General features: G+C 36.9%; 1 protein-coding gene across 2 annotated transcripts in view; it reads right to left on the reverse strand.

Moving 5' to 3' along the window:
* Nucleotides 1-25788, reverse strand: part of LOC5567190 (ral guanine nucleotide dissociation stimulator-like 1) — a 199174-nt gene extending 173386 nt beyond the window's left edge. Inside the window, exons 1-2 of one of the 2 annotated variants that reach the window (XM_021854396.1) lie at nucleotides 25180-25782; nucleotides 24273-24720 (exon numbers count right to left, since the gene is read on the reverse strand). The gene's annotated coding sequence lies outside the window, so the exon portion shown is untranslated. Of the gene's footprint in view, nucleotides 1-24272 lie in introns of both variants that reach the window. The other variant, XM_021854397.1, reaches the window with a different exon arrangement.
* Between the last annotated feature and the right edge of the window lie 1056 nt (nucleotides 25789-26844).

The raw sequence follows: 26844 nt of genomic DNA on the forward strand, positions 1-26844 counted from the left end.
TACTTCATAATCGGATGCGATGCGAATTCCCATCACACAATATGGGGAAGCACCAACATTAACAAAAGAGGTGAAGACCTTTTTGAATACATATCTTCAAATAATATGGATTTATGTAATAAAGGAGATCAACCGACATTTGTAACAAAAGTTAGACAAGAAGTATTGGACTTAACAATGTGTAGTCCTATACTTTCAACAAACATAAAAAACTGGCATGTTTCAGATTACGAATCATTATCTGACCATAAACACATTGTTTTTGAGTACATTGCTGGTGCATTAATCAAAATAGCTTTCAAGAATCCTAGGAATACCAACTGGGAGCGATATGCGTCAAAAGTGCAATTTGAAAATATAACCTCGGATAACGTAATCGAATCTACAGAACAACTGGACAGAATTGCAGAAAATATAACTGAAAAAATATTACAGGCATATGATGCAAGCTGTCCAGTCAAAGAAGAACTAACAAGCAGGGATGTTCCTTGGTGGAATAAAACCTTAAACAATTTAAGGAAAAAATCTCGGCAACTTTTTAACCATGCGAAAGTTTCTGGGCAATGGGATCAATACAAGAAGGTCCTTACGATGTACAATAAAGAAATACGAAAATCAAAAAGGCGAACCTGGAGGTCTTATTGTGAAAACATGGAGAAAACTCCAGATGTAGCGAAACTGCAAAAAGTGCTTTCTAAAGACCATTCAAATGGTTTGGGAACTGTACGGAAAACAAACGGTAAATTCACTGTTGATACACAGGAAACTCTTAAAATAATGATGGAGACGCATTTCCCAGGATCATATTTAGCGTCAAGTGAAGATGAACGGGGTGCTCATATTGATGAGAGTTGTAGGCCAACCGGGACTATAAGCAATTCATCCATACCTAATACCATCTTCACGCGATCTAAAGTTGAATGGGCAATAAACTCCTTTGAACCGTTCAAATCGCCTGGGAAGGACGGAATTTTTCCTGCACTTCTACAGAAGGGTGGAGAAGCACTGATTGATTATCTAACAAATATTTTCAAAGCTAGTCTAACGTTTGGTCACATACCAAAGATATGGACTCAAGTTCGTGTTGTCTTTATTCCTAAGGCCGGAAAAAAGGACAAAACAAATCCAAAATCTTTTAGACCGATAAGTCTTACATCTACCATGCTTAAAATCATGGAAAAGATTATAGATGAATATATTAAATCAGAATATTTGCGCACAATTCCTCTTAATAGGTTTCAATTTGCTTATCAACCATATAAATCTACTGTCACAGCTTTACACAATTTAGTTACAAAAATAGAAAGTACTCTTGACAAAAAAGAAATTGCTCTCGTTGCATTTCTTGATGTGGAAGGTGCTTTTGATAATACGACTTACAAATCTATAAAAAAATCAATGGATAAAAGAAACTTTGACCCCAGCGTTAGAGTTTGGATAATGAAAATGCTGAAAAGTAGAGAAGTGTCTTCCGAATTGGGGGAATCATCGATAACGATAAGGACTACTAAGGGTTGTCCTCAAGGAGGTGTATTGTCGCCTTTATTATGGTCCCTTGTTGTTGATGACATTCTCAATAAACTAGTAGAAAGAGGCTTCGAAGTTATAGGATTTGCTGATGATATAGCCATAATAGTACGTGGAAAGTTTGATAATATCATCACAGATAGAATGCAATCTGCACTAAACTGCACTATTGAGTGGTGCCAAAACGAAGGGCTAAATATAAACCCATCAAAAACAGTTTTAGTTCCATTTACTCGTAAAAGGAAAATTACACTCAAAAGCTTGATAATTAATGGATCAATTTTACAATATTCATCCAGTGTAAAGTATCTAGGGGTCATTCTAGATGATAAACTAAACTGGAGCTTACACTTAGAGCAGGTCATAAGTAAAGCCACGAATGCTCTCTGGGTGAGTAAGAAAACATTTGGTAAAAAATGGGGACTCAAACCTAAAATGATTCATTGGATTTACACGGTTATTGTAAGACCCAGAATTGTTTATGCCTCATTTGTTTGGTGGCCTAAAACAAATCAAATTACATCCCAACAAAAGTTAGCGAAATTTCAACGTTTGGTCTGTATGGCTATAACAGGAGCAATGCACAGTACACCATTAAAAGCCTTAGAGGCAGTTCTTTATAAGCTTCCATTACATCAATACGTGCAAATGGAAGCTGAAAGGAGTGCGCTAAGGCTGCGAAGAACTACCATTTTTCTAGAAGGCAATCTTTCTGGGCATCTTAGTATACTGAAAGATTTTCGTATTGATAAAACAGTACAGATGATCGAAGACTGGATGGAAAAAATCCTGAACCTAGATAAACCATATGAAGTGATTAATACGAATCGCCAAATATGGGAATCAGGAGGGCCTATTATTTCACCAGGATCGATTATTTTTTACACAGATGGTTCCAAAATGAATGATAGCGCCGGAGCTGGTATTATAGGCCCGGGGATTCATGTTTCAATACCTATGGGAAGATGGACAACCGTCTTCTTTGCAGAAGTATACGCCATCTTAGAATGTGCATATATATGTTTGAAAAGAAACTACAGACATGCAAGGATTTGCATATTTTCAGATAGTCAGGCGGCTCTGAATGCATTAAAATGTTTCACATGCCAATCAAAATTGGTTTGGGAATGTATAACAATTCTTAAGCAATTGGCTATGAAAAACCAGGTCCATCTGTACTGGGTGCCAGGCCATTGTGGGATTGAAGGAAACGAGAAAGCCGATTTACTTGCCAGACAAGGCGCAAGTTCTCAGTATGTAGGACCAGAACCTTTCTGTGGAATATCTAAATGTGTAACACAATTGGAATTAAAACAATGGAAGGACAATATGATTCAGTTTAATTGGAAAGCTATAAAAAATTTAAGGCAATCCAAACTCTTCATAACTCCAAACAAACAAATAACGGAAAAAATCTTGAATTTAAATAAAAAATCACTAAGAATATTTATTGGGCTGCTTACGGGACACTGTCCGGCAAGATATCATTTGAAAAAGATAAGTCGAAGTCAAATTGATGTCTGTCGGTTTTGTGGCTGTGAAAAAGAGACCTCTCAACATCTGCTTTGTGACTGTCCAGCATTATTTGCAAGTAGGAAAAAATATTTCAACAAGGGCATTCTAAATCCTTCTGAAATTTGGTTACAGAACCCTAATCTAGTAGTAAAATTTATTTTAAAGGTCATTCCGGATTGGGATAACTCGCATCATCAGATAACGGCAGTTATCCTGAATGGTAACTCTCCGTACTGAGCACGTTGCGATAGTAAACAGGGGTATACCACAATAGATCAATTAATGGTCGCAGTGGTTTAAATCCCAACAAAAAAAAAAAAAAAAAAAAAAAAAAAAAAAACATTCTGATTGCACACAAAAACAACAGTTCAATTCGAGTCCTCTCTTCGCCATTCAATCCAATCCCATCAACTTGACGCACAGCACTTACTGCAACGATTTGTACCAAATTGCAGCATCGCGCAGCCGTTCAAAACTGGAAAACCGTGTCAAGCCCTTTCGAGTTTGCATCATCCATCACACCTGGCTGGCAAACCCAAGTATCTTGGGACTGAAGCTTTTCTCGAATTAACCACTAGCAGCGCTTCTTCATGATCATCACCATCGCCGTCGTCGTCGTCTTTGCCGTTGTCGCTGTTAAGTTCGACTGCCAGTTGCATAATCGCTCAACCAGCGCGGAAAATACCATAGCTCGCTGGAAACCCATCTAATGGATTCAAAGAAGAAACGGTACCGATAGTTTGTGCCATTTCGAAGAAATTGATTTAACCCTTCCATGACGGATGAGCAGGGTTCTGAATTTTCGTATCAATGATGCGAAATCTACAATTTTTTGTACGTAAGGAGAATGCTTTTTCGCCTCCTCACGTGAACATCTATTTTCGCTCACCCAACTTGTCCCTAGTGGTACAATGGAGGATAACCGAGAATCACTCCACTCTGGGGATAATTACGTTTTCACTCCATCATATTTTCGCTCACCTACTGCTATAAGATCTACCCAGACTTTCCTTTATTTCATAACCAACAATGTTCTTTGAGTCTAAGTAATTTCGATCCACGTTTTACCGAAAACACCCACCGGTGGGGCAAAAGTTCGTTTAAGACAATCAATTTTGAAACTGTTATAACTAAATATGGATAAATATTTTGCCACAAGTTTGTTCAGCAAAATTATAGCCAATATGTTAAAAGTTCACTGTATGGTATTTGCTTTGTTTCAACTGCTTTTGTTTTCCTGGAAATTTTGATTATACCACTAAGGTCGAACTTTTGCCCCACCTTACTCTATAAGTCAATCAGAGTCTAGAAGTGTGTATAATATGACTCTCATGATTCAATTCCATAGATTCAATATTATCCGTTTTATCAACAACGAGATTTGTTCAACCTTGTTTCATGAGTCTATCTATGTGTATCTAAAGGGGACGCATAATTCAGTTTTTATTTATCAGCTGTTTATGGTTTCGTCAAATCAATCGACAGCTCAGATGTACTATAGAGTAAGGTGGGGCAAAAGTTCGACCTTTGTGGTATAATCAAAGTTTCCATGAAAATAATAGCAGATGAAACAAAACAAATACCATACAGCGAACCTTCAACATATTGGCTATAACTTTGCTGAACAAACTTGTGTCAAAATATTCACCCATTTTTAGTTATAACAGTTTCAAAATTGATTGTCTTAAACGAACTTTTGCCCCACCGGTGGGGCAAAAGTTCGAATCTAGTGTGGGGCAAAAGTTCGTTGGCTAAAACACAAAATATCAATACTTTTATGACAGACATACTTTATACCAGCCGTAAACTTATGTTTGCCGAAAAATATACACTAAATTTTCATCAAAAAATGCCCAAAACAGGGTTTATTGTAATACACCTAAAAAATAGCAGTTTTTCGCAAAAATAAGTGAAAATGTAAAATTTTTGTGACATTTTTCGCATGATCAGGCAAATTTCGCTAAATTTGAAGATAATATGTAGATTTCAGGAAATTTGACAAAATTTCCGTAGGTTTATACATGGGTCGAACTTTTGCCCCGCAGATTCGAACTTTTGCCCCGCTATGTGCCAAAAATTGATTCCAACTATTTATGGAAAAACTAATACACGTCAAAGCATCCTTATGATCCCTTACAAAAAATATTGAAAAATATTTTATCTTCATCTGGTTCCATGCATCGAAAGTTTGACCAAATATTACAATATTTACGTCGAAAAACAACAAATAGCTATAACTTTTCCAAATCTCAATCGATTTTTATGATATTTGGAGTGAAAGTCTCTTACTTGAATGGCATTCGAACCACCATGACATTTCTAAGTTTTGATTTGATTTGAGCTAGAAATCTTAAAAAGAAACTCTTGCCCCACACGAACTTTTGCCCCACTTTGCTCTACCTATCAGAAATTGGATGTTGTTCTCGGACTCACGATATATGTTTAACTGAGACAAGACTCGCGAAGACGGTCTTCTTTTTCTGTGATTGCTGAGTATTTTCTTATTCCACTTTGTGTTTATACCAATAATGCGCAAGCCGTTCAAACCTTCACATGAACCTCTCAGCAAAAAAATATTGCGTTTGCATCACACCGAATCATAAATAGCCTTTTGAGTGAAATATCATGGCAGCAAACGTAGCAGACATTAGTAGTAACTAATCTTGCGTTGAGATTTATTAGCAACTTTAGAAAAAACAGCTCCGCTGACTGAGGTTTTCAATCTCAGTTTATTTTGAATGCAATACTTTTCAAGTTTGCAGTCATAAAATCGGCGGGCTGCATATGACGTTTCGTGACAGTGGAATCTGGGCTGCATATGACGTTGATATTTTTCCTCTTCGCAAGTCTCTCTCAGATGTTTAACTATTGTCTTTGATTTCGTATGAATCTATATAAATGCACGTTTCAATGGTTCATGATACTCCCACGATGCACCCATACCATTATTATCAGAAAAAAATTTCCATAAAATCGTTTTCTATAGCTAATCAGCATGTGTGGGCAAAATGTACAAAAAATATCGTAGAGCTTACATTGACGTAACGACCTTCTGAAGGAATAACTCCACAAAATTAAAGGAAATCATTGATACTTTAACGGTTTATCATTTATCTCGATTATCAGAAAAAATATACCATCAAAACTGGTTTGAAGCTGTTTTTTATAACTGTTTGTAGCCTCTGTGAGGAGCTTTAAATAAAAATATCGACAAAATTAGAGTTACGCCCTTTTGGAGGCCCAACCATCAGACACTTATTTTAAAAGATTGAAGATGCATTCTAAGATTGTTGATCATGTTCAAATGTTGACAATAATAAACTGCATATACATGTCAATAAAGTTTATCAAAATTTTCTTGCTTTTCAAAGGCTCAAGAGCTTAAAGGCATTACGGAGCCAGTCCGATTGAGGGTAGCTATTCGCATACCTTGTTGAGTTTTCCTTTCCAGGTTTGATGTTTTGATTGAGTCCTACTTAGTCTTATAGTAAAATATAATTTTGTTACAATTGTAAATTCACTAGAATTATTAAGGAAATTAGGAAAAGAATTAGAAAGGAGCAGCTCAAAATGAAAGAATATAAAATCATTCGTTTTTATTTTGTCCCATGAAGTTCTAAATCGTCGCCAATTCGATTGTAGATCTAAATTTTAAATGTTTGTCGTAAGAATAAGAAAACTCATCGTATAGTTACGAACAATCAAGAAGATTTTCAACTTTTTTTTTCGTTTGCCTCGACCAAGTTATAGCGGCTGGTGTTTTCAAACTGTGCCCGTCCACAATGCGACCGATTGAACAAAAAGTAACTTGCAAAGAGATATTCAGTTTATGCAGGATTCAGAACCAATATAAAAACCAATTAGGCCACAAAATCATTTACGATTTTCCGGAAAACAAAACCGAAAGTTGCTTCTTCTTCTTCTTTCTGGCGTTACGTCCCCACTTGGACAGAGCCTGCTTCTCAGCTTAGTGTTCTTATGAGCGCTTCCACAGTTATTGACTGAAAGCTTACTATGCCAATGACCATTTTTGCATGCGTATATCGTGTGGCAGGTACGAAGATACTCTATGCCTTGGAAAGTCGAAAAAATTTCCAACCCGAAAAGATCCTCGACCGGTGGGATTCGAACCCACGACCCTCAGCTTGGTCTTGCTGAATAGCTGCGCCTTTATCGCTACGGCTATCTGGGCCCCATACGTTCGAAATATAAATACGTTTTGATGATACAATAAGCATCTTAACATTATTCTAAACCATAACGATTATCACGATCATTTCTCCAGAAGCAGCCATTTCAGAGTTATTACAAGTTCCATTCGTTATTTACGGTTCTCAATGAAGAAAAATAAGTATAAGAATAAAGAAATATGGCCTACACTCTCAAAAGTCTATTGTTTTTTTTTTTAAGAATCGCGAATTTGTTTGCTGATTTTATTGTTCAAATGACAATTTTTTTGTATTTATCCTGAAATAACTCGAAAATGGCTACTTATAGTGAGGTGGCCCAGATAGCCGTAGCGGTAAACGCGTAGCTATTCAGCAAGACCAAGCTGAGGGTCGTGGGTTCGAATCCCACCGGTCGAGGATCTTTTCAGGTTGGAAATTTTCTCGACTTCCTAGGGCATAGAGTATTTTCGTACCTGCCACACGATATACCATGCCCACACAGTTACGGATCACCCACAGTGACGGATCACTCTGGCGTTCAACATCGGATAACTTGCTCAAAACAAAAACGTTGACGTGAAACATATTTTTCCCATGTTATACTATTTGTCTTCTACCATTTGTAATATTAAGCACAACATTCAACCGTTAAATAACGGTGTTTCTGACAAATGTTTAGTTGGTACCACACAGCTATCATTATATGGTCGTTTTCTGTAAGAAGTGCCGTCAGTATTCATAAACTCCCACAGGTGATAAAATTCAAATGTTATAGCATAAAACATGCTCGTTTGCTTCGATTTAATATGAATTCTTCTTTGGAAAACATTTTCCTTGATTGTAGATTCGAAATACTGATTATTAGCACTTATAACTAGTGATCCATAATATGGACCAGGAAATGATTGTTTACCACGGTTATGGATCACTTCGAGAGAATGTAGATTTCTGCCATTTTAAGCATTGTATTTGACATTTTCAGACAATAGCACTAAGGATCAAACTAATAAAACATCAAGGTTTGTGAATTTCACTTTTTAGCAGACAAAAATGGGTGGAAAACTTGGTGTGGAGCGAAAACAGGTCATGTCTCAGTTGCTACAATGCAGTATCACAAAAAAGGGCATTTTACCCTTGTTTCCAGCTCTAACACGGCTATTTTTTTGCAGTGTATATGTGACACATTGTTAATTTTCGCCAAATCATGCATTACAGATGCATTGAGTGGAAAATCTCTTGATTTTGTGCACTGATCCGTAATATGTCACAATTTGATCCATAATATGAAAATTGATCCATAATATGGTTTTCAGAAACCGATACAATTTTTAATTTTTATGCATTCCTTTGTAAATATTACACTCAAAACAGTTTATTAACCGAGGTTACAATTTGAAACGATTCAATTCGTGCTTTTAAATTACAATTTTCATGGTACACATGCAAAAATAGTCAATTGGCATAGAAAGCTCTCAGTTAATAACTGTGGAAGTGCTCATAAGAACACTAAGCTGAAAAGCAGGCTTTGTCCCAGTTGGGACGTAACGCCAGAAAGAAGAAGAAGAAGTGAGGTGATAATGATAATCCTTATAATTACGACAAATTTCAAGATTCTTATTTTTTAACCAAAACGTATTTATTTTGTAAAAATAACAAAATTATGAAAAAATCCAAAAGTTGTTCTTAGCAAAACTTTTTTAACAACTATCGGAAAACTAAACATTACATAAATTTTGCAATTGAATTAAGGCTCAAGAATCCATCATTCAATCATGAGCAATCATCAAAAAATAAAAACAGTATTTTCTTTCAAATTTAAAGAAATCCTCATGAAAATCTATCATTGCATTACTAATAGCAAGTGTAATGCAATGATACATTTTCCGGAACATTGCTTCAAATTTGATCAAAAAAACTGTTTTTGAAAATTTGTAAAACGATGATGGTTATTTTCCTCCTAAATGAGCAAATTGATGTGAAATTTGCAAAAAAGTTACATGTCTTCTCGGTGAGAATTGAATTCACGACTTTCTATTCACTAGATAGGGCGCGTAAATATGCACCATTCTCTCATGGACGCAGAAGTTAACCTGAATTTGATTCCAGCTCAATAATGACATGGTCCTCCTTCGCAAAGCGCACATCCTTCGGAAGAATTAGATGCCCATTCAAACTTTTTTTATTTATTTTTCCATCATGAAACATTGCCCCAACCATCTGTTTCCTATCAAGATTATATGGTGGAAATTTTAGAATTATAATAAAAATTTGTTTTTTTTTTTGTGTAACATAAAATAAAAATGATTATTTTTGAATTTACCATCTTAAAAAAAATGTTCAGTGTGCATTTTTTTTTTTTTTTTGTAATTATTCACTAAAATTTCTCCATAGATCATTTTTCTCTAAAATCAACAATTTCGGAAATACAAATTTTCAAATCAATCACATGCAACACTCATAGGCTGTTTTCATAAGTTAGGCCCCCCCCCCCATCCCCATTTAAAAACCGAAAATATTTAAGGGGAGAAAACAAGATCCATCATTTTCTTGATATCTGTTAGGTACTTGAGACTTTTAAAGTAAAAAATAGGTAAAATTACGATCCTAAGAACGATTTAAAAAGTTCAACAGCTTTTGTTAAAAACAAAAACTCAAAAAAATTTTTTTTTCTCCTCATCTACTTTTGCCCCCCTTCCCTCCTAGTACCATCCAAATGGTCTCGGACATTACAGAAAATTAATATTTGTATCAGCTTTATTCTTGAGTTGAAATGATCGATTTATCTATGGAAAACACTTATTCTACCATACAGAAAACATGTGCAAAATTTACTGCAAATATAAGATGGTCGAGCTCTGTGACTGACCGATTTTGTTGACAGCCAAAGATTGCTACGGGTGATAATTAAATATCGCAAAATTATTCATGTCATCATGACAATGATAGTACAAATATTTATAATAGTTGTCACAGCGTTAATCACATTACTGGCGGTTCTCTCCCGTTAGGCCTAATGTCGTTAGGCCGAAGGCCATTAGGCGGCATCCATTTATGACGTAACGCTTTTTGAGTGGAAATTTAAAAAAAAAATGTATGAGTCGTAAGACTCGATCCTACCTCCCCCCTTCCTTCGAACATTATGCAATGTGTGGACGTCGCCTAAGGTCGAATGCCGTTAGGCCAAAATGATCTTAAGCCAAAACGATTGAGCAATTCTTGCTGAAACCAGGCCGCCATCGGCACCCATCGTTGGAATTCCAATTTTATGTCACTGATCGCTAGTTTTCGATAAAACTTAAGAGTGGTCCTTTCTGTTTTCTCAAATTGGTGGACCCCTCGTACGCCAGCTAGCTGAACAGTTTGCGAAAAGCCCATTTTTTGATAAATCTTGGGTATTTCTTCACGTGATATGTCTCATATTTCGCTTGGAACACATAGCAAACTAAGTAGCATCGTATAGAGAAAGGATATAGCTTTCATTTAAACTTGAAACATTTTTGGCGGCCATTTTAAATTTGGCTGCCATCTTGAATTTTGTTAGAAAAATCGTTTTTTCACCATTTGCGCACCGCTCGTTTTGAATTCTGAGATCATCATCAGAAAGCTGAAGAAAAATTGCGTAAGATAGGCTACAGAAATTAGGTGATCAATGGTATTTACCCTATCAAATGAACGATTTTCTAAATCATGTTATACGGTTTTGACGTATATGGCGAGTACAATCAATACAAACATCATTTTTTGTACAACAAAGAAACAAGTTTTCAACCTTTGGTGTTTTATTTGAGCCGAGTAAAGAATAAGAATATTATTTTGAGTGAAAAAATCTGACGGCCATCTTGGATTTTGACGCCATTTTGATTTTAAGTAGAAGAATTAATTTTTCACCTTGATAGCACTCAACATGTTGACTTTAATTCTACCGTTACACTTTATCTTCTTCTTGTTCTTCTTTTTCCTGATGTTACGTCCCTACTGGAATCGAGCCTGATACTCTGATCTTTATTAGTTATAAATCCAGGTTGTTAAACAGGAATTTTCTTTTATAATGCGATTTCTGACAGAATAAGAATTCCAAGGAGAATACGAACTAGTTACATTAATATCTTATCATATATTAGTCGTGACATTGAACATCCATGTCTTATATAGCGTTTTTTTTTTTCTAGAGAATCATTGTTCTGAACAATCTTCTGGTATTCTTAGATCGCCCATATAATTTGGCGCCAAACGATTTGGAGCTTAATGCTGAGTGCATGAGTGCATAACTGTTGTACATAGATTTCATAACAGTATGCTCTAACAAATCCGAACTTATCTTTTGCATATTATGATTCCCGTCAACATTTATATTTTCAGAAAAATACACAATAAATATTCATCAAAAAAATTGACCAAAACAGGGTTAGTTGTAATGTACTGTACTAGCAAAACTAAGTGAAAATGTAAAAATTTGTTGCCATTTTTCGCACAATCAGAGAAATTCCGCTTAATTTGGAGCTAATATATGGATTTTTTGTACCTTTTTCCGTAAGTTTGAACTTTTGCCCCTGTATGGGTCAAAATTGATTTACGAATATTTATGCAAAAACTAATGCATCTCAAATCATCCTTACGATAGACCTAGCTAATCCCTTACATAAAAATGTAATATTAATTTATTTTCATTTTGTTGGATGTGATGAAAGTTCAACAAAAGTTACTATTTTGACGTCATAAAACAATAAATCGTTATAACTTTCCCAAATCTCAATCGACTTCTATGATATTTTGAGCCAAAGTTTTTCAAAGGATTTTGCATCTTCTGTGATTGTGATGATACATCCCCACAAAAAAAGTCGTGAGAGAAACGTGCATCGCAAAAAGTCGTCCTGAAAGGGTTAACTGGATAAAGTTCTTTGGTCTTAATCTAGCGCTACAGTCAAGTGACACAGAGTTGCGGCACCACGTCCGGAATGATCCCACAAGTTGAGCTTTGCACAACTCCGTTTTTTTTTTTCGTGTGACCCACAGCGACGAAAGCGGTTTGAAAATGGAAGTCACACAACTGGCTCGCTGTGGTGACAGGTTGCAACAGTGTCGTCGTCGTCGTCTTGGTCTTCGTATAGTTAAAGTTTAAGTGCAACTATGTCGGTGGGTTACGTGCGGCGACGAATGGAAATTGCGCCCGCGCGCGCTCGCGACACAATGAATGAAGCAATCTTGAATCTTGGCGCAAAAACTGCCGAAACGAAAGCCAGGGGCAGTGTGTCAATTATTGTTTTGATTGCGTGGTGGTAAAGACGGCGGTAATAGTGGACGATTTCACCCCCAAGGCAAGCAAATTCCGATGTTGGTGACGGACAATCAACCTATCATTGCTGGTCGCGTATGTCAGAGCGTATGGAGTGGTGTGTGATGGATGTCGCAGTCGTCTGTCCAAGATTGAATAATAGACAAATATAGGAAGTTGAACAACTTTCACTTCACATACTTGGATTGAATGTACATTATATTGAGTCGTGAACCGTGGATGATTTATATGGCTTAATTTAAGTTGAATGTGTTTTAGAGCATGCTTTACGTATAAAATTGTACCCGTTATAGGGTAATTGATCCAATGGTTGCGGGTATTGCTATAGTGTCGTTTATACTGTTTCTTTTGAGTAAGCCTAGCTTTTTGAAACCTGAAGTAGTGGAAAACATCGTAAGAATTCCTTTAACAAGGATCAAATACCTCCAAATGTGCTTACAATTTGCTTGTCTGGCTTCTGGCTAAAGAGATCCAAACTTTTTTATTAATCATAATGATAGAATGGATGGCGCATGCGGTGGAGTAGCTATTATCATTCGTAGGCGTGTAAAACACCATATTTTTCGTCATTTGAAACCACATTCTTTGAAATTTTTAATTTTTTCAGTTGAAACACAGTTTGGTAAAAATATTTTAAGAGCTATTAGCCTATTTGCCTCTACATTGCAATGAGCGGCAAGTTATTTTGCTTCAAACTGACTTGCGGGAATCAACTCTCTCTCTCTTCTCTCTTTGTGGCGTTACGTCCCAACAGGGACACAGCCTGCTTTTCAGCTTAGTGTTCTTATGAGCACTTCCACATTTATTAACTGAGAGCTTTCTTTGTCAATTGACCAATTTTGCATGTGTATATCGTGTGGCAGGTACGAAGATACTCTATAACATGGGAAGTCAAGAAACTTTCCTTTACGAAAAGATCCTCGACCGGTGGGATTCGAACCCACGACCCTCAGGGGGGGGGGATCAATTCACATTAAGTCAATTTTTGTTTTTCTTATTGATGACATTAACATAAAACATCGATTATGGAATAATTCGCGAAGAAATTTCAGCGGCACAATTTTGTTTGATGAGTGCTCTTCAGGATATTTCTCAATGCAGCCTAGACATATCCAAAAGCTTCCGGCGTCACCGCTACCCAACCACCTCGCATGGCCTCAACTCAACCTTACACCCAATGAATGTATGCAACCCCGAACTCGAGGGGAAAAGGAAACGCTTTGAGCGCAATAATTGCAGCTTTTCGCAAAGAAAAAATAAATCTCCAGACAAACGTCAATACAACGACGATGATGATGATGGCATGCTTGACTACTTTGTGGCTGGAAGTGGTTCACACACCGAAGAAGAAGGTCTTTTCGAGCTCTATTTCAGCCGACCTCCCCCTCTAGCGATCTTTCTCGATAGAGAGACCCCGGCTGTTCGTGGGTAGCTACCGTAATCCGGGGTAACATTGATTAGGCCATTTGCTAAAAAATATTGCTTTCATTCGGCGATTCCACTTTTGATAACAAACAAATAACATTTTTCTTGCTCATACCATTGCCGGAATTTATGTGACATATGTAATTTTTAATGGTAAGGTCAATCATATCGTTGCTTGAATAAGTTGAAAATTTTTAGCATAAACTAAACATTACTTCCGTACAAACCTTTGCTTTTGGTAGCATATAATTTCAAGGCGGCATACGATAGTATCAATCGCGTAGAGTTTTAAAAAATCATAGACGGGAACAGCTTAATGATAAGAGCAACGATGGAAGGTTTGCAAAATATTGTTAAGGTTTCAGGCGTTCATTCCAATTCGTTTGGATTCTGCCGGGGACTACGACAAGGTGATGGACTTTCGTGCCTGTTATTCAATAAGGTGTTATCCGGAGAGCCGGGCTTAACAGCCGAGGTGCGATTTTTAATAGATCCAGTCAATTTGTTTGCTTCGTAAATGATATGGACATTATCAGCCGAACATTTGAAAAGATGGCAGACCTGTACAACCCACCTGAAACGCGAGACAGCGTAAGTTGAACTGGTGGTGAATGCGACCAAGACAAAGTACATGCTAGTTGGTGGGGCTCGCCTAGGTAACGGCGTTACGATGGACGAGGATACGTTCGAAGTGGTCGACGAGTTCGTCTACCTTCGATCCTTGCAGGTACGACCCTACTCGAAATAAGTTCCAATGGACATTTTCCACCGATCAGTGTTATCTCGCGGATCAATGATACCCCGTTTAACAGTACTGACATAGTGTGGAAAACTAGCACTCTGGGTCCGGGCGGTGCTTGAACCTCATCAACGATGAATGACGTTTATTTACATTGAAACCCAAATTGGACCATTGTGAAGCAAACTATGGACTAGTTTAACCTGTGTGTATGGTGCCTATTTATTAAAATAGATCTCACCTTACATGAGAAATTATTTTTTGACGACATTTTTTAACGTTCTTACTCTTCTGTAATCGCCACAAATTTAGCGATGTCACGTTCAATGGCACAAGTGTCAGTCGGTTTATGGCCTAAGACAGAAATATTACCCGAGGTTGTGTACGTAAGTACGTGCGATGTAGGTGAAATAAAAACTAAATGTCCTCCCGTTTGCTTGTCGGCATTAAAACTAATGGGAAACGTGGTTCTAACTTTGAAACGGGGACAAAGGCGCATCACGTGTAGTTAATCTACTATAATAATGTACATAACAAGATTGTTCGAAAAATTTGTTTTTACTCCACACTGTCCAAGTAGCAAATATATTCGCATGGTTCTATTGATGATATTCCAAAGATACGATCAAAACTTTGTAGTCTTGCAAAGCTAGAACAAACAATGCCTAAATACCTGATGTTGATGAATCTTTCAGCTGTTAAGTGGAATATCTATAAATAAATGAAAACCGAATGAAGTACTTCAGGATGAGTTTGAACACACTTCCAGCGCATGAACCCAAACCAACGCGGCGCTTCGGAACCGCGGAGTGTTTATGAGGAACGGGGGATGCTGGTGAACGTCGGCGCCCATAGCCTAACATTTTGGTCATAGTACGGCTGTTGCAAGACATAGAGATTCTCATCAGAAAACACGAACTCCTAACCTGCGTGCCGAGAAAGTATCTGTTTGGCTCTGTCCGTCCAGCCTCTTTTTCGTTGTAGCCTCCGTTAGTTCGTGAACCTTGCCTTTCTTCTACGGCTTGTATCCCAGGTCCTTCGTCATGATGGTAAGAGCACCGCTCCCTCGCCACCTTGATGGCTGTAGGCGTCCTCGCCTAACGCGTCCTCACCCCATGGGATTCCAACTGCCGGAATATGTCACTGGGTTGCTCACCTCTCGCAAACAACTTCACTACGACGTCGCGGTACTATTTCATCGTGCACGTTAAACAAACAACTGAGGCTGACGCTAATGCTGCTCTATAGGCTCACTGCAGAACCAAGACTCCCGGTTCACTAGCTCCATGAGCTGTATCGCAGGATCGGTATGCTACTGGATAATTCGGAGGGGCTACGGGGAACAACGGGTGCAGAAACTATGGAACACTTAGAGATTGGAATGAACTTGTAATGTGGGTTGCAACTGAAGGGATTTATTCAATTTGACTTGTAGAAATTTGTTGGGCTATTGTGATCTAACAAGGCAATGCACAATGGTTCAAAGGCGGCTAAAACCTTAAAAATCAAAAATGTTTCATCCGTACAGTAATATTTTTCCCGACTTACTTAATACTTCTGTGGTTCAAATACAAAGTTTGAAGCAGATCCATAGGATTTTGAATTTTATACAGCTCCTATAGTGGACCGTGGACAGAATTTTTCAAGAAAATTAATATTTGCGATCCATCTTTCACAAGCTATTTATGAATTTAAATAGATCTCAAGCTGCAATGGTATCTTCAGAGAAGTTGTTTGTATATACATAAAGTACACCTGAGTTGAATAAAAATGTTCATTAAATTCATACAAAGTGAATTAAAGGTAAAATAGTTCAAAAAACTTGTTATTTTTTTATAAAAGTATCCTAAGACATTAGTAGCCCGCGAATGCCCGTGATCGGAATAAGTTCATTCGAAAGCTAAAAACAAGAACTTTCAAGTAGGGTACATCTTAGGGGCGATCCATTAATTACGTAAGACAATTTTCGGGGTTTTTTAACCCCCCTCCCCCCATGGTAAGATTTTTTGTATGAAAATTAGAAATAAGTTGTATGGCGCGTAAGAAATCTCAAACCCCCCCTCCCCCCATAAACCCTTACATAATTAATGGACAGCCCCTTATTTTGCGAAAACCTGCGATGGACTACTTTCAACACGTTTGAAGGTGTACGGAGTGCAATTCTAATTAAATAGTTATAATCCTATAATACGCTAGTACGTGCATTGCAATTGCAGTAACCATGAATTGCATCCCGAGAAGGAACGAAAAACTCGCTTTCATCTTCTTCTTCATCTTCTTTCTGGCGTTACGTCCCAACTGGGACGCTTCTAAGCAGGCAGGTTTTCTTATGAGGACTTTCTTTGTCGATTAACATTTTTGCATGTGTATATCGTATGGCAGGTACGATGATACTTTATGCTCTGGCAAGTCGAGAAAATTTACTTTACCAAAAGACCCTCGACTGATGGGATTCGAACCCACGATTCTCATGTTGGTCCAGCTGCATAGGATTATCCGGGCCGCATTTACGAGGGGTCCGAGGGGGCCATGGCCCTCGGGCCCCCACATTTTTGGGCCCCCATAAATCTCAACAAATATACTTAAAGTTAAACTTCTGCAATGGTACATACTTTTTGGAATTGCACCATATGATCAAAAAGATTCAGAAATAAATTACTAAAACCACATATTTGAACATTCAGAATGGGATTCGCGAGAAACAAGAAGAATAAGAAAGATAAACAAGTAGAGTGACATCCTTTTGCTTGAATTCCTAACAGTTTTCTAGCGTTACTTTTCCTACTGTAATGAAAGCTTTCTCAACGATGTTTAAGACTAGGTTTGAATGCAATTTATACACTTGCAGATCAAGTAATGCGACTTAATTATTTGAATATTTATTTGAAAAAGATTGCAAAGCTGGTAGCATATAAGTGCCTTGAAAAAAGAACCTTAGAAATCTAGCCTGAAAAAAAAAAACAAAAATAGACCGAAAACGGACCAAACGGAAACAGAAAAACAAAACGTTACTAAATAGAAACAAGAAAAAAAAACTTTGATTGTTCATTATATAATTATGCCAGACATTTCTCTTTTTTTCGTAATTCTTCTCGACATTACGTCATTATTACTGCTCATATTACTGTATGTAAGCACGTGATTTATCCAAGAATTTCATTAGGAATTAAAGTGTTTTTCTAAAGATTCAGAGGTTATTCCGAAGACTTCTCCAGTAGTTCATTAAGTAATTAATTACCGTTGAATTCATCCAATAATTTCTTTATAGATATCTTCGGATAATTACCTAAGAGATTCCATAATCAATTTCTTTAGATATTATTTTAGATTATTTTCAAGGTAGTCCTAAGCCCTGCTGAATTTTATCCGGTGATTAATCCAGTGTTTTCGTAGTTCGCTGAAAGAATTTCTGGGGAAATCCATGTTGGAGTTTCTGAAAGTATTGCAGATAAAATCATTGGACAAGGTTTCTTGAAGTTTTCCCTCGATGAATGTGAGACAAAATTCTCAAAGAACCTGCTGAATAGCCGCTTTATAGTCTTTGAATTTTTCTCTGGATCCTATAGAATTTTGCATTCTGAATCTGCAATCAGAATAAGGAAATTTCAGTCTTAAAAGACCATTTTGGGTTAAATAGAGACTTTACAGATCTTCGATTTAAAATATAACCCTGCATTAAAACAGAGGCCAAATCTCTAGAAAGAGACCTGCTACCAGCCCTACACCAATTTCTTCTACTCAAAAGTGATAAGTAAATGTATGTTAAACAACTTGAATATGATAACCAATACGAAGATAATCGTCAAATGGATTTTGTTGTTGACAAATAAGCTCTAAATCATTGAATTTAACCTGAAAAAATAAAACCTACAAAGATACAGTGCTGTTCTGAATAATAGCAGCGCATGTCGATTTTCATACAAAATGCTCAACTTTGACATGCTGTAGTTTTGTTCTCTTTCAAGCAATCGAGTTGAAATTTTCTCCACAGAACTACAAATATGCCCAATTTTGTAAACACAAAATTTCAAAATTTTCTAAGCCCCTGCCAGAAAGTGAGATACTAGGTGAAATTGTTCGAAAAAATAGCAGTTTTAAAAATTTGAATTTCGAATTGAAATTAAAGTTTAAAATTGTGTATCACTTACCATTGGAACAATCTCCTCCTACTTATCAAACCTACACCTAAACCGAAAATGTTTAAAATATTTGTAGAAGAAAAATTTTAAAATGAAAAACTGCTATTTTTTCGAAAAATTTCACCTAGTGTCTCACTTTTCGGCAGGGACTCAGAAAAAACTGAAAATTTGTAGTTACAAAATTGATCATATTTGTAGTTCTGTGGAGAAAATTTCAGCTCGATTGCTTGAAAGGGAACAAAACTACAGCATGTCAAAGTTGAGCATTTTGTATGAAAATCGACATGCGCTGCTATTATTCAGAACAGCACTGTACATAAAATATTAAAGCAAACATTAGTCACACTAATATAAATTTAAAATCGGTTTACTTTCATAAGAGATCCAATGCATTTTTAAACGTTATGAAATAGTATGACTTTTGATAATGAAAACCTTACAATGAACATTGAAAAATATGTAGTTCATTTTTAAGTATCAAAATGTTTTTCTGGTACAAGGGCCCCCACCAGACACTGGCCCCTGGGCTCCCACATTTGTAAATCCGGCCTTGCCCCCTATGTATACAATATTTTGGTGCTATACCTTAATTAATTATTGACCACACCTTTATTTGATATTATTAGGATATTGAAGTACTTTGAATTCAAATTTGAATAATATAACACAAATTATCTCGGCTTATTAAGATGGTTGAACCCATTTATTTCCTTCGACATGTAGCCTCTAGATAAAATGAAACAAATCGGAAAAATCATTCCCCGCGTGGATTTGCTTTTGCTTTTAAGACAAGTATGATAACAGACTAATGCTATAAACATGACAATCATGCTGAAACTGATTAAATGGATGATACTTGCATCAAGGCAGGGTTAGATCTGAGATATTTATAGATAAATGTGCATGAAATTTTCGAAAATTTTTGCAGAATTGATTCTCAATTGATTTCGAAATACAATCAGAGCAAGCGAAGAAAATCAACGCATCTGTATCGCTCCATGATCGGCAATATTTCGCAAGTTGTAACAAGTTTGATAAATATCAGCAGCGATTTTATTTTTCTTGATTGTTTACTATTGGGGACAGGTATTTTACTCTACTGGCATGATAAACAATCCCCAAACATCTGACAGCAACAGTGTTCCCCAGGTTTTGAGCTTATTTAGAAAGGTTTTATCATGCATTTTTACAAATACCCCCCATTATAATCAGAGTTGTAGCAGTAAACGCTAAACAGACTCTCATGATGTGTAGCGGATCATGATTGCTACAGAGAATTTTCTCAGAACTCAACCCTTGGTCTTTAAATGAAAAAAATACTGTGAAACATTATTGGCTTGCTGTTAGAGTTTGGTAAGCTAGACAGGTTTAGCTTTTTTTTCTTTATTATCAAATCGCGAATATAATAACTTTAGTGTAATGGCGGCTCAAAATTTAAAAATCAAAGCTCCCATATCCTTCTACCACCCTTTCGATATAAATACTATTCTGTATATTTCTTTTGTTTTATTTTCACGATAAAAATAATATTCTGTAATTTTTTTAGTTTTTATGCTGCTGATGATCGTCTTTTCGCCACCTTTAAATTACCACCGAAAAAGATGAAAACTTTACAGAACTCTGTTTTTATCGTAAGGAAAGCAAGAGAGATGTGAGAGGGTAAATTTTCATTTTTGTTGGTTTTTTGAACCGCCCTTGTGACCATTTTAATGAAATCCGTAGCTTTAGTGACTTTTTGTTCCAAATACGGACATTTCGAAAATAGTGCCAAATATAGAATCCTACATCGAGAGACCGCTTTGTTTGACCAACGTAGATCTTGATGCAGTGAGCACTGCTGATTTTGTAAACGTTAGCCTTATTCAGTGTGTTAACGGGATCCTAAGAAATCTTGAGTTGTTTGTCTCTGCTGGAAAACACCAAACCGATTCCAAAATTCCTTAGCTTTGGGCGGAGTTGATTGGTGATGTGTCTGTCGTATGGGATGGAGACGTTTTCATGAGTTTGGTTGAATGTCCGAGTAGTCCGAGTATTCTGTCTTTCCTTTTCGGCGATGATGACTTTTATCATCTTTTCGGATTTCGTATCTGTTGCTTCTTACCGTCTCGAAAATATAAATACAGTCGACTCTCCATAACTCGATATTCAAGGGACCATCGACTTAAAGAATTATCGAGTTATACAACATACCGAGACAAAAAATCCAAAAATGAAAGCATGAAATTTCTGTGTTTCCAATACTTTCATGATTACTTTTGTAAGAAAACAATATTTTTTTATTGATAGCATTTTGAAAAATTATATTTGAAAACTTTTTTCCAAATGGTCGAAAAAACACTTATTTTTAATGAAAATCAAAATTTTTATTTTCATGTTATTTTACTCTTACTTAACTGGTTCAAGACTTTATTCACTTTCAAACCAGAAATGGACATTATGTCCCTGTATAAGAAGGATTTTTAGGTAGATATCGAGTTATAGAGGAAAATTTTCCTCGCATATGATATCGACTAGTAGAGACATCGAGTTATGGCGAAGTAGGCCGTCATTGAAATTTGTACGTGTCGTTGATGATTGTTGCTAATTCATCTCACGATTTCGAGTCAAAGAAAATCAGTTGGTTTTGCACTGACACAGCTGAAAAAGTATCAGCATACTTTATGCATGTTAGCGCGTACAGTGATACTTTTTCAAGACAATATAAACTATAAAGACTGAGTTTTATCACTTTGAAATGCAAGCTGAAAAGTCATCATTGATGCCAAAACGACTGATGGGCTACTTAGCCTTATAGAAATATCGACTTACGGAGAGCATGATGTATGGAAATTTGAAGGGAACAGTTTCTTAGTGTTTCCACTTTCTCTAAGAATAGCGTCTACATCTTGTAGACCATGTGGAGAAACACTGCCATCTATGCTGGAACGAATGATTCGATGTATAGTGGATGACTCTCTGGAAGTTTGTAGGCTTCTTAGAGATTTCGAAGATGAACGATAAACTTTCTTTCCCTGAAGACAAATAAATTCAAAAACGATAGTTTTTCCTCCTTCTCCTTCTCGTGGATGTACTTGATATCCTTGTGTAGTGTACGCTGTTGATGTATCCAAAATCCTAATTAGATCCTTCCGCTTGATAACGCTGAAAATGTCTTCGACGTATGTTCACCATTTATGTACACGATAATACTCCTTGTTTCTTAAAAATTTCCTAAAGATTAGCCATGAATAGTTCGCATAAAATTGGGGAGAGCGGGGTTTCAAATGGGCTTCTTTTGTCAGCTTGTAAAAGTCAGCATTATTAAGCACAAGGATCTACCTTGGATTTTGGATTCTCCATTCTATGTGTTCACATTTTAAGCCTTTCGCAAAGTTTGAGCTCTTTTGAATGGAAACACAAGCCTTTTAAAGTTTGAATGAGAATTAGTATGGAAAAACCAAACAATTCCTTCAATATCTTAAAGATATAGCCCATTTTGCCTTGAGGACTAATATTTTTTTTTTTTTTTTTTTTTTTCGGTAGCGATAGGGGTAGTACTGGCACTCTTAATCTGCCCTAAGCTCCTTCCCAGCATTTGCTTTTATAAGCCTCTATTGCGTTCATCACACAGACGTTCCTAAGCAATGTTGCTCAAATGGTCACTGTGTACCCTAGCAGCAATCAGCCCTTGCCGTAGTTTTGCAGTTCTAGTAGTTCAGACTACTATCAAACTATGATAAGGCCTGAAATGCTACTAGAGTGGTTAAAGTGAAGAACGAAATAGTTTTATTAAAAGGTCCTCATTCCCCATTTCATTTCATCACTCACTATCGTCACTTCTATTTTCGACACTATCACGAATATCAGCGATTATCACTCATCAACTTTCGTAATACACTTCAGATATACTTTTCATTATATCACTTTTCACATCACACCATTTTCATATAAATTGATTGTTATTACCATTTACCATCTGTTACCGTTACTAAGTAATTAAAAGATATTCAATTTAAATGTATCATTATTTTTGTTGCTGTAGAGTCATTACTATTCAAACTACGATTTAGCACTACGATCAAGAAAGTTACAGTAAAAAAAATCACTTCGATCCATTCTTCTGCACTCGCTGTCATTATTAACACTTTTATCATGCACGTTTGAAGAACTAGGCAATAAAGTTTATATTCAGAGAAATGATTGCACAATGTATTATGGCCATTATTAAATTAGTAGAGTTCACATCACTATTATTATATTTTTAACAAAACTATCAGAATCACTTCCACTTTCATTTTCAAATTTTCATCACCATAGATTTTATTATAAAATCACTATTAGCACCTTCACAATCACTAAATTTAATAACGACGAGTGTAACGCACAGTTCCACCAAACACCCATTCTTATGTTGCATTATAAAACGATTGATCACACGTTGGCTTCGAAACTTAACCACCATTGCTGATTAGTACAAAGGATGCTACAGCTCGTGTAAACGAACTGAAACATCAACAACCAGCACTGGTTTATAAGTAACTAATGAGCCCTGGCGGTCCCTCCGTTCGAAGAGGACCTGATAATATACCTAAACATATTAACAGATCCTCCGCCTGAATGCAGCCGTTTCATGATAAATCATGAACCGTTGGAGGTGTGCCAAAGTATTGGGAAGGTGATATGTTTCACAGACGGGTATTATTATGATGCACCTTCTACTTTGGCACCGTCAAACCCTGTGATCGTGGCCAGGGATATTGCCCATTTTGCCTTGAGGACTAATATTGTATTAAAACTGTCGAATGAATTAATCAGCAACAGTTCTGTCAAGCACCGTTTGAAAATCTAACGCCGCAGAAATTAGTCATTGATAAAGTGAGTTAAATAAAGTGAGTTGAAAATCTTTTGCTACAATTCAAACGGATAGTCGTTTTAGCTGTTCAGGGTACAAATACTGCTCTGTTCAGACCTGTTACATATTACAAATTCCACAAAAGCCTCTTGTAATTTTGCAATGGTCATGTTTATAATTTATTTTCAGTGGACAAACTCTCCATAACTCGATATTGAAGGGTCTATCGAGTTAAGGAGGAATCAACTTACAGAACACAACATCAATGCAACTGCTATTCAAGGGACCATCGAGTTAGCCATGAAAACCAACTTTTCCTGTGGTTCTCTAACTTGATATCGATTAAGGAAGAGTTGACTGTATAAATCGCAAAAGAAATATTATATCACTTTTTGTATGCAGAAGTAATTTTGCTTATGTACTGTCTCGGTCTTTTCTCAATTTAAATACCCTTAACTGTTATCCCCAACCACTACTCTCGAAAGCGAAATCCAGTGCAATTTTCAAACAAATTGTCCATTACAAAACTCGAAACAGATTTCCACTATCGAAGCCGAAAAGAGCTCCTCACGTAATCCCATCAATTTTACATAATAGTCCCTCACTCTCGAGACGCTCAATCGTGATATCTTACCTAGCTCATCCTTATGGAAGACAGCAAAATTGCTCCACCGTCAAATTGTGCGTGCCTTCATGCACCGCTGCACAATTGCATGTGTTTATGCAAAGTTCGTGTGACGACAGCTTGGACGACGACGACGAAGGTTTCTCGCATTCCGTCCGTCGAAATCTTTTGTCTTTTGCTGCCTACTGTGGACGGAAGAAGGAACTGCCGTGTCTCAGTTCGTAAAGCAAACCTCTCCACTACAACACCAACGCTATGTGGCTGTGTTTTGTTTGGCCAATACAATGGGCAATGGGAACAACTTTCATTTTGACATTTCCTTGCACTTCCCATTCGCTACATCACGATTGTTGTGAAAACTGACAACTTCATATTTTTCAACAACATTCCATTCACTGGTCACTTGTTGGGAGACACGCAGACACCAGAAAACACCCACGCACACAATCAGCACACTCTGAAAATCACTGCTTTTTTGTAAGAATCGAATTTTTTCTGTGTTCCACGGTCAACTTCGTCAACCACAGATTATAATTATGATTGTATTTTTTGTTATTGTTGTTTTCTTTTTTGAGCACCTCTTCTTGCGGTCAGTACCGAGCACTTCATGCGTGAAAGGGAAATAAGTCTGCCAAGGCTTGCTACGATTGGCTGAGCCGCTGGAACTTCGCACCAATCGATCGTAGCAATCACAGCAGTAGGCTTTCGCAAACTTTGTTGCAGACAAAAACACTCGGAGGCTCCTTAAAAAAAATCGTCGGCGACGGAACCAATATCGAAACCACCGCAAATTATTATACTGCACCCGGACTAACGCAATCCGCTCTCGTCCGTCGATCCGCGGCTGGTCGCGATCACACGGTAGATCGCTCTCGCGCAGAGCTCACAACACCAATACACCCAAAGCGACACCTACCGAAATCTCTTCAACATCTCCCCGACCACAGCACCATGGGTTAGGCCATTCTAAATTCCGTTCGGTGCTCGCCCCTCTCGATCCAATCACAATCACAGCAGGCTTTGTTGCAATATGCAGAAAACTATTTCGAAAAAAAATGACTAAACTAACTGCTTTGGATTCCTCCACTCGGTGATCGTGGCATTGCAACAGCTGTATTAAAATCGACTTCGTGCCAGAGAGGAACGATTGATGTAACACCTATTGTCACACGAATGATGGTTTTCAAGTTTCCGCAAGCATCGCGCCTCACGCAGAAATACATTCACGATCATACGCACCAACCATTACGTTCCGATGGGGTACTTTCACTGTTCAAATGTCATAATTTGTAACTAATTAGCAATTTGACATTTCTTTTACACTATTTACACTCCCGTTCAATTGACTCTCACTCCGAACAATTTCAGTTTATCCAATTATCAACCCTCTAGCGATACACGAAGAGATGAAAAAAATGTCCAAAGGTAAATATCACGCGACGAGTAATGTCGTCGATCGACCGATCGCGCTGATTGGACGATCTTTCGCTACCGAACCGTACGCGAGCAAAACACAAACGAGACTGCCTGTAGTATTCAGCAGTTTGTTGGGGGATTCCATTGAGCGTGTGAGAGAGTTTGCCTCAAGCTCGCAAAATTAATTATTATGGCTGCTGCTAGCCGTGGGTTGAGGTATTGGTTATAGGTGTTGAGTTGAGTAGGCATACGGCAGGTAAGCTTAAGCCGTGGGGACTCGATGCACGCTTCAAATTAATCAAAATTTGACGAACATTCAAGTTGTATTTATTCTAATAAGAATCTTCAATGGAATTAAAATTTTATTTATATGTTTTAGCTCCAAAAAATACGCATAATTGAGTATTTCTAAAATTTATATGATCGTTATTAATTCAATTTTTTTTAGCCTTGAAAAGATGTGTAAATTTCGTTAATTTTGATCCTTTCAACGCTCAAGATGTTCTGCCAAAACAATCAGTTCCATAGGCCAGGAGAAGTGGATGAACTTGTCATTCATTTTTCTGTCAAATCTCATACAAAATCTACTTTTTCTCTGACAGAAATTCACTCTAGGTGAACCACTTCCCCTGGCCTATTGTGAGAGTAAATAGCATGATTGCTTTGTCAACGCATAAGGTATTTTTTTCTGACATCATTAAACACTTTTGGACCATTCTAAATTGGTACCATTCTGATCATGACTGGTACACTGAAAAATATTCTGAAAAATGCATTAAAAGATTGAGAAAATTCAAAATTCTAATAAGAGAGTCTTACTCTCGAACTGAGCACAATCTGATTTGTTCGAAAAGGCTCTACTTCTGATCACACTCAATTCGTGTGAGTAATACTTAGAGTGAATGTTCATTCAGGTAGGTTTGAATGCAAGATCTTACTTGTGGATGTATTTTTGTTGTAGATTTGATTGATCAGGAAATGTGAAGATCAATTGCGCCTGAATTTATATAGTTTGTGAGTTGCATGGAAACTTTCATGCAATTAGTAATGATGAAAATTATAACGTTATTCATTGGTCTAAATACCTTCACTGTCTGTGACTGTTTTTGGACTCATTAGATTTTTTCTTATCTAGAGCGCCGGTACCAATGGTTGTAATGTACAA

The sequence above is a fragment of the Aedes aegypti genome, chromosome 3 (genome assembly GCF_002204515.2).
Source record: "Aedes aegypti strain LVP_AGWG chromosome 3, AaegL5.0 Primary Assembly, whole genome shotgun sequence".
NCBI lineage: Eukaryota > Metazoa > Arthropoda > Insecta > Diptera > Culicidae > Aedes > Aedes aegypti.